Source organism: Pinus tabuliformis, chromosome 4_2, assembly GCF_031772625.1.
Source record: "Pinus tabuliformis cultivar Carrire ecotype Pingquan chromosome 4_2, CPIR1, whole genome shotgun sequence".
NCBI classification, from domain to species: domain Eukaryota; kingdom Viridiplantae; phylum Streptophyta; class Pinopsida; order Pinales; family Pinaceae; genus Pinus; species Pinus tabuliformis.
The window spans coordinates 262737900-262756828 of NC_142304.1; positions in this window are offsets into that span (position 1 = coordinate 262737900).

The window sequence follows — 18929 nt, forward strand, 5'->3', positions numbered from 1 at the left end:
TCTAAGTTCCCTCTACATTTTTATAGAGATGGTACTCCTGTTTCACATATTTAAAATTTCTAATTAACTCAAAATGGAAAAAGAGAATAAACATACAACATATTCACCTATGAGTGGACTAGGTGATTTTAAAGAATAGAAAGAAAAATTATTTTTTGTTGCAAGTATGTGGAACATTTATGATGGAGGTCATTTTGTAACTTCCCTTGTGTTTCCATAAATTGAAGAGGCATGTGATCCATGTGGATGATCATGCCCTTCCCTAGAATATAATGTTTCCATTTCTAGTAGGCCTATATGATGGAATACATCTCGTTATCATAGGTTGGGTATCTCTAGATAGTATCAGAGTGTTTCACTGTCATAGGCGACTAGATGTGCTTATTGAATGAGGATTGCACCAATAACATGGTCAAAGGAATTTATATCAATCTTAAATGGTTGTTGTAGGTTTAGTAGGGTGAGAATTGGTGCAGAGTAAAGGTTGTATTTTAGTTCATCAAGTGCCTTCAAATTGTGACCAAGACTATTTTTTTCTTTTTCTTTTCCCTTGGTCACTTGACTTAAGGTCTAAGTGATATAAGAGAACCCCAACACAAATCTTTGGTAGAGGTTAGCAAGGCCAAAGAAGTTGTGAAGCTCTATTAGAGTTGTTAGGGCCAATCAATCCCAAATGAAATATAAATCAAAGTAGAATACTATAACCTATATCAATTTGTGGAAGCTTAAGGATCGTGCTGAACAACATAACTAGAAGAAGAAGAATTAATGGCACAATACACATGAAAATACTTTGGGGAAATCCTCAGATAAAACCCTACACTATTGTATTATCATACATGGTTGTTATAGACATTTTTGTGCCTTACAGCATGAAGCATGAAATGTCCATAATCTAAGGGATCCAAAGTCCCTAAATATGTTGTTCCTACCCCTAGAGGAACAAGGTCAGCAAACCACAGCACTAAATATCAGTTCTCCACCTGAAAACACTCAAAAACAAGCTAATTCTGGATCATGTCAACTGCTCCACTGAGCATCTGCGCTGAATGTCAACTGTTCCACTGTGTACCTGCGTTGAATGTCAACTGCAAAGAAGGCTACCTGCGCTGGGCGAGTTTGGACAAGTGGCACAGTCATTCCTCAAGGTGTCAATGCCCAGGAAGCTTCCAAAATGACACTTGGATCAGGGAATTCGACTGGTGATGAGTAAGAGGGTCTAGATCTCCAAGTGGAAGCAAGAACCTCCAAGTGGACTCAAGAACTGAAGAATAACTGAAGTGAGAGAGGACACTAGTCAGCTTCATGCCAAGCTCAAGCTGACTCATCCTTTCTCCAAAACTCCTATATATAGATCTCTCTCATGAGGTCTAGGGAGGCTGGAATCTTGTGAATATAAGGAAGTGCTGTTGGTTTGAGTTTAGAACTATTGGGTGATTTGCTTTGAAGGAGGTGAAGAGGAGATTTCTTTCTGCTGGGAGGTGATGCTGGATTGGGCCTTTTATGGTTGTATCACTTCCTAAACTTTACTTCTTCCATTAATAGAGCATTTGAGGTTCTTCTATATGCATGTGTCTCAATGGTGTATTGTTATACTTGTGTATTTGATTTATTCTAATCCTTGAATCAATTATGAATGTATGCTTCTTGTAGTTTCCCTCTCTTGCCATTTTACAGGATCTTGGTGTAGCTGGGCCAGTGAAAGAGCAAGGAGCTGGGAGCAAGCAGCAAAGAGAGAAGATTGGATCAATCATTAGCGGAAGACATCGGTTAGTGGATCTCTTTCTCCCCTCTCTTACATCTCATAAAGAAGTAATCTTAGATAGCTTTGCTTTGATTGTCGCTGAGGTACTATCACCCTTAGAGTGGGATAGGGTCATTCCGTATTGGATACTTTTCCCAACAACAAACTGGCGACTCCGCTGGGGAGCGTATCTTGTTGGTTGTTTGTGTTTTTGCTATTCATTTCCTAAACACAGGGAGTACCGAATCGAACTGCATTTGGATCTTTCAAATGCAAAGTAGAGGGCAGCTACTCTAGCTCAGTTTCTGGGCATGTTTATGATTTGAAGAGCTGATCCACAAGGACTCCGAACAGCTCTTAGTGATAGCTTTTCATCCTCCTTTTCATCCCTTAGTGTGTACTTGATTGATAGCTTCTGATTTGGCCAAAAACTGTGAATTTCTGAGCAATCTGTAACCCGGAAACTGAGAAAAACGAAAGTTTGTCTCTTCATTGCGGGCACTGTGAAGGCAGTCTGCATTTCATCGCAGGTCCCGAAGGGGCTACCTACGCTGAAGGTCAAATTGACAGTGTACCACCTGCGCTGAACCAGTTTTTCCTTGTGCTACTGGGGTTCCCTGCTGTTTATTGCCCTGTTTTCATCCTTGTTTTTGCATCCTGTTATCAGTCAATGTGCCTATCTGAAACCAACTTTCCTTGCCACTATTCCGCCTCGGTTGTATAAAGAAACTGTGTTTGTTCTTTTTGTATTTCTTATATCATTTGCAGTTTCCCATAACGAAAGTGAACTAGTCTTGTTGTGGCCTCTTAGATCTAGACCTGTGATAAGTGTCGTTTTGATCTTAAGAGTTAGTTTGTTTGCTGTTCATAGCTGATTGAGCTTTTGCTTTCATCATATGGTTTGAATTTATATATTTCTAGTGTCGAAACAAGTAAATCTTAAGGTGTCTTTTGATTTTGGACAAGCTTGTTTGCTTTCACTTGAAATTGAATTCAAAGTTATACAACAGCTTTCTTTTTGTATTACATCAACATTAAGAAAGAGAAAAGAAATACCTGCATTGTGCATGTGCATTTTGACAGCTTGCATGTTGATTTAGGAAAAGTGCAGTAGTGTGTGCTCTATGATCTATGTGAAAAGATGATGTCTTTCTTTTCCCTCAGTAGTTAAGATTTTCAAAGTTGAAAGATTGAAAAGCTTGCTTATCATCTTAGACTGCATTTAGGAAGTTGTATTATACATCTCGTGGTGATCCATAAAGGCAAACTGCTAAACAAGATCAACCTTAAAATAAATTGAATTTACATAACAACGCATTGAAACATAACGCAAACACATAGAGGTCTAAGCTAGAGACGTGTTCCGGCGTCGTTAAACGTGATATCTTAGCGCTGAGTGGTTGGGTGATTCCTCCACGGTGAAGCGATAAGTATCAATACGGACTTGTGCTCCCACGTACCGTCGCGTATATATTGGGAGACCCCTATAGGAACAAAGCCTTTATCCATAGGAAACCGTGTCGGCCGCCCTACTGATCGCAATGCAGTGAACACAACATTCACGAGGATCGACCACTCGTACCGTAAAACGTATTCTGTGGTTTTGCGAAAAGTTTGGCACACCCTCTGCCTAGAACTCCAGAGCAGTTTCTTTTGGCCTTTTTTAAACTCTATAACTGAAAAAGTCCATCCGAGCATTTGTCACTTCGGGCTCGTTAAAACATCGAAGGAGACTAGAGTCATCTTTAGCTTTTTCTCGACTCTTAAAAAGTGAAAAAGCAAGTTGTGTCTAAAGCATCATTATAAAATTTATTTTAAACGGAACATAATCACCTCCTATTCCTGCGTTGATCTGTAGGTTGAGAACATGGAACGCACCAACCAAGGAATTCCACATGATGGAAATCCTAGTCCTTTCTCCTCTTGGGGAGAAGTTGGTGCGCCCCACATGGCCACATTGTCGCTTCCAGGACTGACAATTGGCCTGCCAATTTGGCTATTCTCAACCAATGTAGTTCAGAACACCATGGTTCCTGAACAGTCGAGTCAACAGTTAGATCAATCTAGAGTTGCCCACCAGCCTTCTACTTCCTATAACTCTTCCTCCAATCCTTCATCTTCGCAAGGTAGAGCCGGAAAAAGCCAAGCTCCCATGGAGAAGAAGGAGAAGAAGAAGAAAGAGAAGAAGAAGAAGGAGCCTAAGGCGACTGGGGGCAAGCAAAAGACATCTGACAAAAATCCACACACAGCACAGACCGGGCCTAAATCGCCATGTGTCATATGTAAAGGAGACCACTTCCATAGAGATTGTCCCTGTATTCCCCGGATACTAAGGGACTGGTCCCCTCGTTTGCACAATTCAGGAGCATCAACCTCTGATAGCCATGTTGAATGCTTACCGTCAACCAGCGAAAGTGAAGGTTCAAGACAAAGAGGGGGAGCAAGATCCCCCTGCAGACTGTGTGAAGGCGATCACGCCATCCACCGTTGTCCCTTCTTAGACGAAGCGAAGAGAGTTTTGGAAGATCGTCCGGTTTCACCGTTGAGACTTCCTCCTGGATACAAAAAACTCGTGCCAAGTCCTTCGTTGGTTGAGAATACATCTGGCCCGCTCAAGTGGTCAGCTGAAGCGTCAGTCATTAAGAATGAACCTACTAAATCCAGACCGGACGAAAGTCCAAAGGTCGAAACGGCAGTTGACCCGGTTCTTCCTTCAGAGGTTTCATCCTCAAATGACACCGTCACTGAAGATTCATCTTCAAATGACACCCTCACTGAAGAGAATAAGGATGACACCATCCAGATTCTTTTCATCAACACAGACTCTGATGAGCATCAGGGCAATGCGCCCATTCCTTTATCGCAGGAAGGAACATCTTCAGGGTCATATCCGGCCGTGTATTCGGTCCCACCACCAAGCAACCTGGTTGTGTCCTTTGATTGGAACCAACTAGGCAGACCCCGGTTGCCAGCCAGTATACCATTCAGAATCATAGTCCAAATTTATAGGATGGTAATGGCTGGCACTATCATTGATGAAGGGGCATCTGTGAGTATCCTTTCCTCTATTGCTTGGAAAGCACTGGGTTCCCCGGCGCTTTTGCCTGAGATAAGAAATCTCTTGGGTTTTGATAAAGGAACCAGTTGACCATTAGGGATCCTCCCCAATGTGCCTGTTACATTGAAAGGGAAGACCGTTGAAATGAACGTGATGGTCGTTCAAGGACCCTTGGATTATAACCTACTCCTTGGACGAGACTATATATATTGCATGGGAGCAATAGTCTCCTCACTCTTTAGAGTAATGTGTTTTCCACACGAAGGAAGAATGGTCAAGCTCGTAGACCAACTTTCATTTCCGGGATCACGCATCGCAAATAGTCACATACCAACCCTGAATGGTCTATTCAATCAAGAAATGTCTCCACCCCCAGTCCTCCTTCCCGATGAGTGCGAGTGATTCGGAAAGATGGGACTGGAACCCAGGGGGCATGCATCCTGGTCTGCTTCGGGCAGAAAAAACCCTGGGTACAAGGTAGAATTTCCGCGAGAGAATATGACTAGTCCGTACCCTGTCCGTGGATGGAAGAGGGGTTGTTCTGGAATAAGATTCTTTTGTTAAGGTCACGTGTTTGACAAAGGTCATTCACCCTTGTCTGTTTCGGTAGACAGTGCCGAGGAAATGTTTTCGTTTGAAGAAGTTAACAAGACAATCTTTGGGTAACCAGAAAGAGGCAAGCCTCCCTCAATAACACATATGTTTTGTCTTTGAGTAGTGTTCTTCTCTTGTCGCAAGTAGCTGCTCTCTTGTCGCAAGTAGTTGTTCTCTTGCGATCTTGCAAAAGATCTGTTAAAAGTTGGGCTGACGGGAAGACAAGTACCGCATAAGACCCGTTAAAATAACGAGAAGACAAGTATCGTTAACATTAGACTAGCAAGACGACAAGTAGCTGTGAACACCCAAAGAAAAACAGAGGTGGGGGAGAGGAGGGGCAGCCTTGAAATTGTATTTTATACCTGGGGGCATGCAAACCTCTTGGAGTGCAAGCTAAGAGCGGTTATTTATCTGCTTTTGGGATTAGCCGTTTCCGAACTTGCATAAAGAAAGGATGAGTGAGCACAGCTTTGGTAAGGTGCAAGCTCTATAAAAAATGGGATCTTTTAGGAGACATTCTTATCTTATGACTGGTATATTGAGCAGTTTTAGCATAAAGTTCATGCTCGTTAAAAAATAAACGCAAGATTCGATCAGTTTTACCACGGAATTTATGCTCGTTAAAAAATAGAAAAGCGATATCGAGCAGTTTTAACGCGGAATTTATGCTCGTTAAAAAATAGAAAAGCGATAGTGAGCAATGTTTCCTCCAGAGTTCAAGCTCAATTTTAAATAAAAAATGAACCTATTCCGGTAAATAACCTATGTGATCGTAAATTTATCAGCCATAAAAAGCCTTGGTCGTGTTTTGCACCTGCCACCTCCATTCCATTTGGCCGATCGTTCACCTCCATATGATTGTTTACCCATTTTGAGGAACAGTTGCGAAGAGTGATTTCACCTAGCCATCCTTGTGACACTGCCGTGATTGGAAAATTCCAACCTGTACCTGGAATCTGCTGCTATCCCTGTTTATCACTCGTTCCTCAAAAGACGAGTCTTCTTTGAGCTCTTTTCATCTGACTCGTAAAATATGAAAAGTTTGCCGAGTTTTGGCCTTCCAGCTCGTTAAAGGACCGGAAGAGCTATCCCTCCTCTAGATTTTAATCTTTTTGGACCTGAGGGATTATTGCACAAAAAGGTCGAGCGCTTGTTTTATTCGGCTCGTTAAAGTTATCGAAAACTCATCCCTTTTGTATTGTTTTATACTTTTTCGGACTTAAGGGATTAGATGATGAAAAAGGAATTTTGGAGTTAACTTTCTGTACCTTTTCAGACTCTCTAAAAATGAAAAGGACCGAGTTTTCCTTGTCGTTAGACTCGTTAAAATGATTAAATAGCGACAAACTTGTCTTTAGACGAGAACGAGTTTCCCTATCGCTAAGCTCGTTAAAACATAGCGATGGGCTTGCCCGAAGGGCAGGTTATAGAACAAGCTTATGTTATCCTCCTCAAGCTTGACAAAAATAAAGAGGTACTGGTCAGAAATGACTGGGGAAAAATTGGGAGAACCTCAAAGCTTTAATGGTAGCAAGTCGCTTTTGAACATGACACTTTTCCTCCGTATCACATCGGGTTGGGTTGTTTCATTCACCAGTCTCATCATCATGGTCTCGCCAAACCATCCACATTTGGGGTAATGCTACCGATCCATCGCATCAGTGTCGTTATATGTTCAAGAGATGTTGTTTAGAAAGAGTCAACCATGTCCCATCCACTGCCATACATTATCCTTCATCCACCCATGATCGCCACCTTGAATCATATGTCACAGGTTGTTTTCACCTCCACTAAAATCATTAGCTCCGTTCCGTGTCACTGATGTGGGATTCATTAAGGCCCTCCTTTGACGGATCGCTTCTTGTCGACTTCAGCTCATTATCCAAGAAGTTGATCTAGGAACACCCCCCTCAGTACTTTGAAGCTTGCATGCCTCAATGGCAAGTTTCTCACTTCCGGCGACAGGTATACATCAATGACCTTCGACCAGAAGATTTTGCGTGGTGTTCGACGCCAAGTCCTTTATTCACACCACGTGAATTGTACTGCAGTACCTTGAGGGTCATTATCATTATCGGTGATTCCTCTCGCGCTTGTTAACGGTTTACATCATTGACCGGTAATCAAGCGATGTCTTTCCATGTTCGACTTCAGCGCAATTCTCACATGGATCGACTTGTACTTAGAGTGAAGATCGAACGAGTTTGAAGACCCCGGATCTAGTTTCATCCATCTGGGATGCGATATATATTCAGGAAATATAAAGACATTTGACATATACATCATTGCAGCAGATGATCATCCTACTCAAAGGATGATAATTTCAGCAGAGAATTATCAGTCTACCATCAGACAATCGTCTGTTCTATGTACCAAAATGAATTTATAAAGCTGAGCATGGGAATGCCCGCCTCAGCTAGATCATGAAAGCAGAATGAAAAATAATGTATTGTATTGTATTTTATTACAGGTCACCTCTCAGCGATTGAATGAACTTCGGATCCTCCTGATAAAGCATTTCACCCGATAAACGACCTCATACTTTAGGGGGCAACTGTTATAGACATTTTTGTGCCTTACAGCATGAAGCATGAAATGTCCATAATCTAAGGGATCCAAAGTCCCTAAACATGTTTTTCCTACCCCTAGAGGAACAAGGTCAGCAAACCACAGCACTGAATATCAGTTCTCCACCTGAAAACACTCAAAAACAAGCTAATTCTGGATCATGTCAACTGCTCCATTGAGCATCTGCGCTGAATGTCAACTGCTCCACTGTGTACCTGCGCTGAATGTCAACTGCAAAGAAGGCTACCTGCGCTGGGCGAGTTTGGACAAGTGGCACAGTCATTCCTCAAGGTGTCAATGCCCAGGAAGCTTCCAAAATGACACTTGGATCAGGGAATTCGACTGGTGATGAGTAAGAGGGTCTAGATCTCCAAGTGGAAGCAAGAACCTCCAAGTGGACTCAAGAACTGAAGAATAACTGAAGTGAGGGAGGACACTAGTCAGCTTCATGCCAAGCTCAAGCTGACTCATCATTTCTCCAAAACTCCTATATATAGATCTCTCTCATGAGGTCTAGGGAGGCTGGAATCTTGTGAATATAAGGAAGTGCTGTTGGTTTGAGTTTAGAACTATTGGGTGATTTTCTTTGAAGGAGGTGAAGAGGAGATTTCTTTATGCTGGGAGGTGATGCTAGATTGGGCCTTTTATGGTTGTATCACTTCCTGAACTTTACTTCTTCCATTAATAGAGCATTTGAGGTTCTTCTATATGCATGTGTCTCAATGGTGTATTGTTATACTTGTGTATTTGATTTATTCTAATCCTTGAATCAATTATGAATGTATGCTTCTTGTAGTTTCCCTCTCTTGCCATTTTGCAGGATCTTGGTGTAGCTGGGCCAGTGAAAGAGCAAGGAGCTGGGAGCAAGCAGCAAAGAGAGAAGATTGGATCAATCATTAGCGGAAGACATCGGTTAGTGGATCTCTTTCTCCCCTCTCTTACATCTCATAAAGAAGTAATCTTAGATAGCTTTGCTTTGATTGTTGCTGAGGTACTATCACCCTTAGAGTGGGATAGGGTCATTCCGTATTGGATACTTTTCCCAACAACAATGGTGCAAATACATAGGAATTATACAAAGCCTTAGCTCTCATAGCTAGCCAGCTCTCAGTACAATCCTCACAAATGCTCACAAGAAATATTGGCTTCTCTCTAGCCTTCCTCTCTACCCTCCAAGTTCCTGTTTCCTTGCGTTGTTCCTTGTGGATGATTAGCCTATTACCCAGTGGAAAACATCTTTCCTCCAAAACTGCGCAATCCTCAAGGATTTATCCTTGAGTGCATGCATGAGTTTTATCCATTAGAAAACACATGAAACTGATAGTACACTGTCCTTGAACTTTAATCTCAACTGGGTCTTTCCTAGAATAGACATGCATGAGTTTCTGATGAGGGAATCTTCAGTTAACTGGAGTAGCACTAGTTGAGTGCGATAATGCATCAACTGACTGTTAACTCACTATTAGTTCCTCAAACAATTTGGAACTAATTTAACTGGACTTAACTCAATAAACTGAGTTAACTAATTACAACTCAAATATAACTCAATATTATCTCCTTAATTTAAGGGATAACTCTTGCATGACTTCAAAAAGACTTCTAACTTGAATTTCTCCAACTAATTAATTTAAATAAATTAATTAATTATTTCCAAGTAGCTGTTAAGACTAAATTTGATTTTAATTCACAATTTAATTCAAGGAAAAATTAAATTGGAATATTCTTGTTGCCATATTTCAACACTCCCTCTCAATGAGAAGGGGATTATCTGCCACCCGGATCCTGTCTCTATGGAGCTCGAATTTACACTTTGATAATGCCTTAAATGTCAGCATCTTGCTCCTCTGTCGAAATATACTGCAGCAACAAGATTCTCTTGACCCGTGAAAATCCACGGGCAACAAATCTTGCATTATGCTTCTCCACACCACCATCAGCAGCTTGCTTTACCTTGTAAAGCCAACAGGAACTCACAACTAACTTATTCTCCAGTCTTAGAATCACATCCCGAACACTGTTATGAACTATGGAGTCATACTCCTCCACCACAGCATCAACCCAAATCGGCTACTACATTTCTTCCTTAAAGGAAGATGGATTGGTCTCAACACATTCCCCAGCAAGGGCCATGTATCCAGTCTGCCTCTCAGGTGACCTCCTCTATCTGCGTTGAGAAGATGGTGCTCCCACATTCTCTCTCGCATCCTCCAACAATCTGTCAGCTTCTCTTGTGTGCTTTCATCCATCTCTGGAAGACTCTACTTGAGTGGATGTCTCCACTCCTGGAACCTTTGCATGCGGCTACTCCGCATCAGTCTGAGGCTCCTCCTCGTTAGGAACCAATAATTCCTCCATAGCCTGTAGTTGGAGCTCCCTCTCAAGGAAAACTCGCATGGCCTTCTGCTCATCAAACTTGAGATCTCTACGAACCACTGTCCTCCGACTGGTAGGCAAGTACACCCAATAGTTGTGAGGTGTATCAGTGTACCCCATAAATATCCCCAAGACTGTTGTCGGCTCAAGCTTCTTCTGTGCATCCTTTGTCACATGATAATATACTGATGAGCCAAAGATCCTGAAGTGGCCGACATTTGGTCTCTTATCGGAGAAAGCTTCCTCTGGTGTTTTCATCCTAAGTATGTGATGCGGGCTTCTATTTTGCAAATAGATCGTTGTGTTTCATGCCTCAGCCCACAAGTGAAGTGGTAGGCCTTGGTCATGCAACATTTCCCGTGCTGCCCCTACAATAGTTCTATTCTTCCTCTCGACCACCCCATTCTACTTTGGGTTATGAGGTGAAGTCAACTCTCATTTAATTCCTTCCACTGCATAGAAGTCCTTAAACTCTTCAGAGACATATTCTCCACCATTGTCACTTCTCAAGGCCTTGATCTTCTTCCTTGACTCTTTCTCGACCAAAGCTTTGAACTCACAAAACTTTGTGAAAGTTTGGTCCTTCTTCTGCATGAAATAAATCCAGCATTTAAAAGAATATTCATCAATGAAAGTCACAAAATACCTTTGCTTCGTTGTGGATTCCGTCGAGAATAGTCCACACAAATCAATATGAACTCGCTCTAAGATATCCTTTGCTCGACTGTCTCAATCATAAAAGGAAGACTTGGTGTACTTTCCCAGGCTACAACCTTTGCATGTGTCAACTTGCTCAAGTTTACCTTTGGGAAGTCCTGTAGATATCTGTTGCATTATCTTCAAAGCCCCATGATGCAAAAGGCCCAACCGCCAGTGCCACAACTCGCCAATGTCTTGGCTTTGCACCAATTCTGCTTTCGTACTCAATGCTACACAATCATCTACCTCTAGTTTATAGAGATTCTTCACCCGAATCCCGATCCTCTTGGTCTAACTCGTGGTTATGTGTCTTAGGAACGCCTTTCCTTTACTGAAGACAACATTGTAGCCTTTGTCCTCCAACATCACAACCAATACCAAGTTCTTCTTCAGTCTAGGCACATACATCACATTTGTCAAGGTGAGAGGAGCTCCATGCTCCCTCTGAAAAGAAATTGTGCCTACTCCTGAAACACTATACCTTCCATCAACACCCATCTCTATGCGCATCTTGAGGTCTTTCTATTCCAAGGCACTAAATAAATTTTTATCACTGGTCATGTGGAATGAGGCTCCACTGTCAAGATACTAGACATAACCCATCATCGATGACACCATGCATGCAATGAGGGTAAAGTCCATTTCGAACTGAGAGGCTAATGCCTCACCTTCTGATCCTTCCGAGGATCCCTTCTTGGACTTCTTCGATGGGAAATTAGTCGCATAATGTCCCATCTTGTGACAATTAAAGCATATTACTTTAGACATGTCACTTTTCTTCCCTCCATGAGAAGAATTCGATTTGAAATGGGAAGCCTTCCCCTTCCCTTTCCTTGCCTTACTTGCTAAGGCCAGATTTTCTTCATCATCATTCTTGGATGAATAACAATCTCGTGTGCTCCTCATGATCTCCTCCTACATAAGATCCGACCATGGTTGTTCCCAATCCGACAGTTTCTCCCTTCCATTCACAAAATCCTGGTAACTATTCCAACTCTTTGGAAGGCCAAGGAGAGCGAGGCTCACCATATCATCATTGGCAGTAGTTATTCCCACACTGCCAAGCTCATCTCTACAGGTGGTGAGCTTGTTTAGATATGTGGAAATAGTATCACCCTTCTCCATCTTGATTCTTTGAAGCTTATCCTTGAGTGGCAATTTCTTCTGGTCGCTATTGTTCTGGTAGAGGTCCTTCAATGTCTTCCACATTGAAAATGGAGTATCCTTCCCATGGAGACTCGAGACAATATGGTCTTGAACTCCCTCAAGGATGATCCATCTCGCCTTCGCCACACACTTCTTCCACTCAGCCAACTTTTGTGCATTAGTTGAAGCTGGCTTTGGGATTTCTTGATCAATGAATTCCTTCAAGCCATTGTCTTCTAATACAACCTCCATTCTATCTTTCCATGCTATATAATTCGAGCTACCTTCCAAGGCATATTCGAGTCTCAAGCCATAGAACGCCATTGGCAACCTTGAAGTATGATATGAATTCAATTTTCACCTGCAACCCCAAACTTCAAACTTCGAATTCTCTTCTCAGTATACTGTTCACAGCTCTGATACCATGTAGAAAACATGGTGGTAGGTTAACCCATTAATGCAATATAAATCAACGCATAATACTATAACATACTTCTACTATCAATTTGCGGAAGCTTAAATATCAAGCTAACTAATAGAAATAGAAGAAGAAGAACCAATGGTACAATACACATGAAAATACTTTGGGGAAATCCTCAGATAAAAACCCACACTATTGTATTATCATACATGGTGGAAATACATAGGAATTATACAAAGCCTTAGCTCTCACAGCTAGCCAGCTCTCATTACAGTCCTCACAGATGCTCACAGGTAATCTTGGCTTCTCTCCAACCTTCCTCTCTGCCCTCCAAGCTCCTATTTCCTTGCATTGTTCCTTGTGGATGATTAGCCTATTACCAAGTGGAAAACATCCTTCCTCCAAAACTATGCAATCCTCAAGGATTTATCCTTGACTGCGTGCATGAGTTTTATCCATGAGAAAACACATGCAACTGATAGTACATTGTCCTTGAACTTTAATCTCAATTAGGTATTTCTCATAATAGACATGCATGAGTCTCTGATGAGGGAATATTCAGTTAACGGGAGTAGCACTAGTTGAGTGCATTAATGCATCAATTAATTGTTAACTCACTATTAGTTCCTCAAACAGTTTGGAACTAATTTAACTGGACTTAACTCAGTAAACTGAGTTAACTAATTACAACTCAAATATAACTCAATCTTATCTCCTTAATTTAAGGGATAACTCCTGCATAACTTCAGAAAGACTTCTAACTTGAATTTCTCCAACTAATAAATTTAAAATAAATTAATTAATTATTTACAAGTAGCTGTTAAAACTAAGTTTGATTTTAATTCACAATTTAATTCAAGGAAAAATTAAATTGGAATATTATTGTTGCCATATTTCAACATGACTTAAGGACCAAGTGATATAAGAGAACCCCAACACAGATCTTTGGTAGAAGTTAGCAAGGCCCAAGAAGTTGTGAAGCTCTATTAGAGTTGTCAAGGCCAGCCAATCCCAAATAACTTGGATCTTAACTGAATCCACATGCACACCTTGCTCATTAATAATGTAGCCTAGATATTGGACCTTGTCCACGTTGAAAGATAATTTTTCCAAGTTAGCAGATAGATTTTTTTGTTGCAAAGTGTGAAGGACCTATTGAATATGTTGCACGTGTTTTTCCCAAATCTTGTTGAAGATAAGGATATCATCCAGATATACAAACATGAAAGAGTTGGTGAAAGGTTGCAAGATATCATCCATTAGCCTCATGAAATTTGTTGGGGCATTCATCAAACCAAAGGGCATAACCATCCATTCAAAAAGACCCTCCTTGGACTTGAAGTCAATATTCCACACATTAATTGGTTCTATTGGGAGTTGGTGATAGATGGACTTCAAATAAACATTTTTAAGTAATTGGCCGCCTTGAGTTGTTCAAGAAGGTTGTCAATCTAGGGAATTTGGTCTGGTTCATGACTATGATTTTTTTTTAGGGATCAATAATCAATGTAGAGTCACCAAGTCCCATATTTCTTCTGCACAAGTACACTTAGGATTCCACGGGGTGAGGATCTCATCCAAATGTGCCCTTTTATAAAAAATCTTAGATATGTCACTTGATTTCCTCATTTTCTAGAAGAAAGTGGTGGTAGATGTCCCATTAGGTAGAGGTGTGCCGGGGTCAAATCAATTGCATGCTTGACCTACTAGTGTAGAGTGATCAGGTGCTTAGTATTTAGCTCAAAAATCAAAGTTCTCAAAATGGCTCAAAACATGAACGACTGCGTTCGCCTCAGAAAAACGATCCTAATGGAACTCATTTCACTGAAAACTGAGTTCGTATGAGGAAGTTATTGAGTTCTATTCGCTTTCCTAAACAAGCAAAATTTGCAAAAAAAATGCCTAGTCACTGCACAGTCAGCAGTCCATACTACTGACGTGGCAAGTGACTAGGCAAGGTAAACAGACAGTCAACATCTAATCACAGTGTGACAAGTCTCGTGTCCTTATTGGGTTTCAGATTGGTGACGTGGCACAATTTGATTGGTTAGTTTTGGACCAATGAGAGAATGCCACGTGGAAAGCCCGAAGGCTGTCACGTGGCACCTCCCAACGGCCTAGGCAGAGGGCAGTTCAACAAAATTGTTATGGAAGCATTGGGGTTCGACCCTATGACCTCCCCTCTACAATACAAAGCCTTCTACCATCTTTGCTATCATGGTTCTTAACCTATATAGTGCCACACATATTTTTAAACTTTACAAGGTTGAGGGTTTGCAGTCAGGGGGGGCCATCCCACAAGCCAAGCCTCCCCATGTGATGGAAACAAATGCCTACTGTAAACGGTTAGGTAGATGGCTCCACAACCCCATAATTGCGACAGTTACTGCAACATGTGAACGCAATGGATAAACAGTTAAGGTTACCGCAACCTCCAGGGCCCCAACACTGCAATGGTTAGTGCATTCATGTGAATGCGCCTATAGGACCGCAAAGGGTTAACACAAACGGTTAAGGGTTACGGTCTATCCAATGGCAAATAACGCGATGAATAAATGTTAACATTTATTATGCCATGTGTCCGCTTCACCAAATCCGTCGAGTCACGGTTAGTTAACTACGTGATAATGGCGTGCTAATCCGCATTTAAAAACTAATTAACTCCACATAAATTTAATTAAACCCAAATTGGTAGTTGGCATACTTTTAGCGGACTCCACCATTTTTGGCGCCAACCCTAAATTTAGCGGCCCTAACTGGAGTTCTTCCATATTTAGAGGAGAAATTGTAGGGAAAGACTGTTTGAGCCATAACTGGAGAAATTTTCGACCAAATTGAGCTCAGGAAAAGGTGTTCTTGGCTAATTTCGACATTCTGAACACATTGGTGCAGGTATTAGGAGTATTAGATATTTTTAAATAACATATTTTCCATATTGAGCTAATAAGGAGGACCAAGCCATGGAAGCTGGACCAAGGAGATGTAGCCCAAGAGGGGTGAAATCCTTCATCAAAACACTTTGTTAAAGTGTTCAATTTATGGTTTGCTATACTTTTTATTGTTTTTGTTCAACATTGTTATTTTAAGTTATTTTTCTCATGAGTTTCACATTAAAATTGATGTAATTTACCTGTTTTAATCACCAAACAACCTAAGGAAACCTATGCACAGGAAGCAATGAACAAGCATGTGTTTATAATTATGTAATTGAAATTAGCACAACAAAACTGACATTCAATAATAGATCAAGTTGGTATCAAAGCAAAGGTTGATTTGCTTGATTGCTTGAGTTTTGTGCAATTAGGGTTTTAATGGTTGCAAAATTGTGATGCTTACAAGGTTAAAGTTGCAGAGAGGAGAATGGAAACTGTTGGTTTCAACTCCTGAGATTATGCCCAGAAGAAAGAGAGTCACAAGGCCACACTCTCCACCACCCAAAGTTCCATTTCTAGCTGCACTTGAAACTCCTCAAGTTTTGCCTTCAATTGAGATTGAAGAGGTACAAACATTTCCAGTTTCTGAGCCTGAATCCACATCCATTATGTCTGGAGAAAGAGAGCCTGAAAGTCCTTCTTCAGAAGAGGAAGAATTTAGGAAATCTTTCTGCACTTTAACTGAGATGGTTAAAGTCCTCTATGAAGAGAGTAACACTATAATGGATGGAGAGAGTTCTAAACCTCCACATGGAGAAGGAAGCTCGGGAGACAAAAAGGATGATAAGAAGGATTCCAGGGTAATGGAGTAAAGCCACCTCCATCTCCACCATCTTCATCATCTTCATCATCTTCATCATCCTTAGGATCTCAAACATCTTCCACTTCCACCACCAAAACTATTCATACTCATTCCCATACCCCAAAAGGAAAAACTCCCTTACTCAAATTGGACATTAAGTTTGAACTTCCCATGTACAATGGTGGAGTGAATGCAAAAAAGTTACACAATTGGATTCGACAATTGGAGGCATACTACAGAATTCAGAACCTTCAAGAAGATGACATAAAGATCTAATTGGCTTCATTGAGGCTAGAAGGAGTAGCATTAGTCTGGTGGGAAGCAAAGACTAAAGAGGAAATTCAAATTCATGGTAAGATATCCATTTCTTGGGTTGAATTTGTTTATGCAATTAAAACACAATTCTATCCTTTAGCCTATATGAAAAAAGCCATTATGATTTGGTAGAATTTTAGGTAGCTTAAAGGCCAAACAGTCCAAGACTATACACAGGAGTTTAGAAAGAGGGCTTTGTTGTTAGGAGTAAATTTGAATTCCCAAGATACATTGTTGAAATATATTGGGGGTTTAAATTCCTATTTGAAACATACAATCCTTATGTTCAATCCAGGAAATTTAGATGATGTTTGTGTGCAAGCCACGCACCTGGAAGCAAGGGGAAAGAACATTTAGGAAGAGGGTAGTAAGAAGAAGCCATTCAAGGGTAAGGAGAAATAGAAGGGGGAAAATGGAAGGGAAAGAATAATGCAAGTGTGAAGAAAGAAGGGGAGAAAACCATATGCCAACATTGTTCCAAAGCTAGGCATGATGAAGCCCATTGTTGGAAATTACATCTCAAACTAAGGCCCAAGAAACAAAACAATAAGGGAAAACAAAAGATGACAGCTACCACACAGCATGACCTTGGTTTAGATTCTGGTGATGAGACCAAGATTTCAGCCATGGTCACAAAAGGGAAAGAAGTTGTTGCAAGCACTAGTTCCTCACACAGTCAAAACAAAATTCCAAATGAAGAATCAAGAATAGATTTGTTTCATGTAAGGGTAATTTCAAATCATACAAAGCTTGATGCATTATTCGATAGTGGTTCACAATCAAACTTAATTTCAGAAGACTTGGTCAAAAAGCTCAACCTTGAAATTGTACCTCATCATAAGCCATATCCATTGGGTTGGATAGTTAACAATGCAAAATTACAGGTTACAAGGAAGTGTTTGTTCAAGTTCACCATTACTGAAAAGTCCATTGATGAAGTTGAGTTAGATGTAGTTCCACTTGACATCTTAGGAATCATTTTGGGTAGTCCATATTTGTATTCTAGGAAAGTAGTATTTTATCACCATGAAAACAAATACTTATTGATCAAGAATGGGGTGAAGTACACTGTGAGAGCCCATCGAAAAAAGCTGAACATTTGTTTGGTTAATGCAAGGAAAATGAAGAGACTAGTAAATGCAAGTAAAAATTTTGTGCTTCTCATGATCAAGAAAAAGAATGATATTGATTATGAATCTTTTGAAGGTTGTGATGACAAATTGAAATCTGATTTGTTTGATGTGGTAAGAAAGCATGGTGAGATGTTTCAGGAACCAAAGGGATTACCTCCCAAGAGGGGAATTCATCATGAGATACAATTACAACAGGATGTTCCACTTCCAAACATAGGCATGTAGGACATGTCAATTATGGAGAGTATGAAAATAAAAAAGAAAATTCAAGAATTTCTGAAAAAAGGTATCATACGCCCATCTACTTCACCATGTGGTTCGCCCATTGTTTTGGTGCCAAAGAAGGATGGGACTTGGCGCATGTGTGTGGATTTCCGTGCATTGAACAAAATCTTAGTAAAGAATCATTATCCACTCCCAAGAATTGATGATTTTCTTGATCAGTTGAGGTATGCAAAGTATTTCAGTAAGTTAGATTTACGAAGTGGTTATCATCAAGTTAGAATAGCTGAAGAGGAAATTTGGCAAACCACATTTAAAACTAAACAAGGATTGTTTGATTGGATTGTTATGCCTTCCATTCTTACAAATGATCCAACTACTTTCATGAGAGTAGTGAATGATGTATTGAGACCATTTCTAGATGACTTTGTCATTGTGTACTTAGATGATATACTAATATTTAGCAAATCCATATATGAACATGTCATGCATGTAAACAAAGTACTTGATGTCTTGAGAAAAGAACAATTGTTTTTAAAGATGTCGAAGTGTGAATTTGGAAAAACTTCTTTAGTGTATTTGAGACACATTGTTGGACGAGGTGAGATGAAGATAGACCCCTCTAAAGTTGACATCATTTTGAATTGGCCCAAGCCCAATATAGTTACATAGGTAAGAAGCTTTTTAGGGGCATGACAATATTGGAGAATGTTTATTGCTAATTTTTCTTCCATTACAGCTCCGTTACATACATTGACAAGTGTCAAGAAAGTCTTCCATTGGGGAGATGTACAACAAAAAGCATTTGATGATTTGAAGCAAAAGATCAACTCAGCACCGGTATTGGCACTTCGAGATCTTAGACACTCATTTGATATTCAAACGAATGCTAGTGATTATGCCATGGGAGCAGTTCTT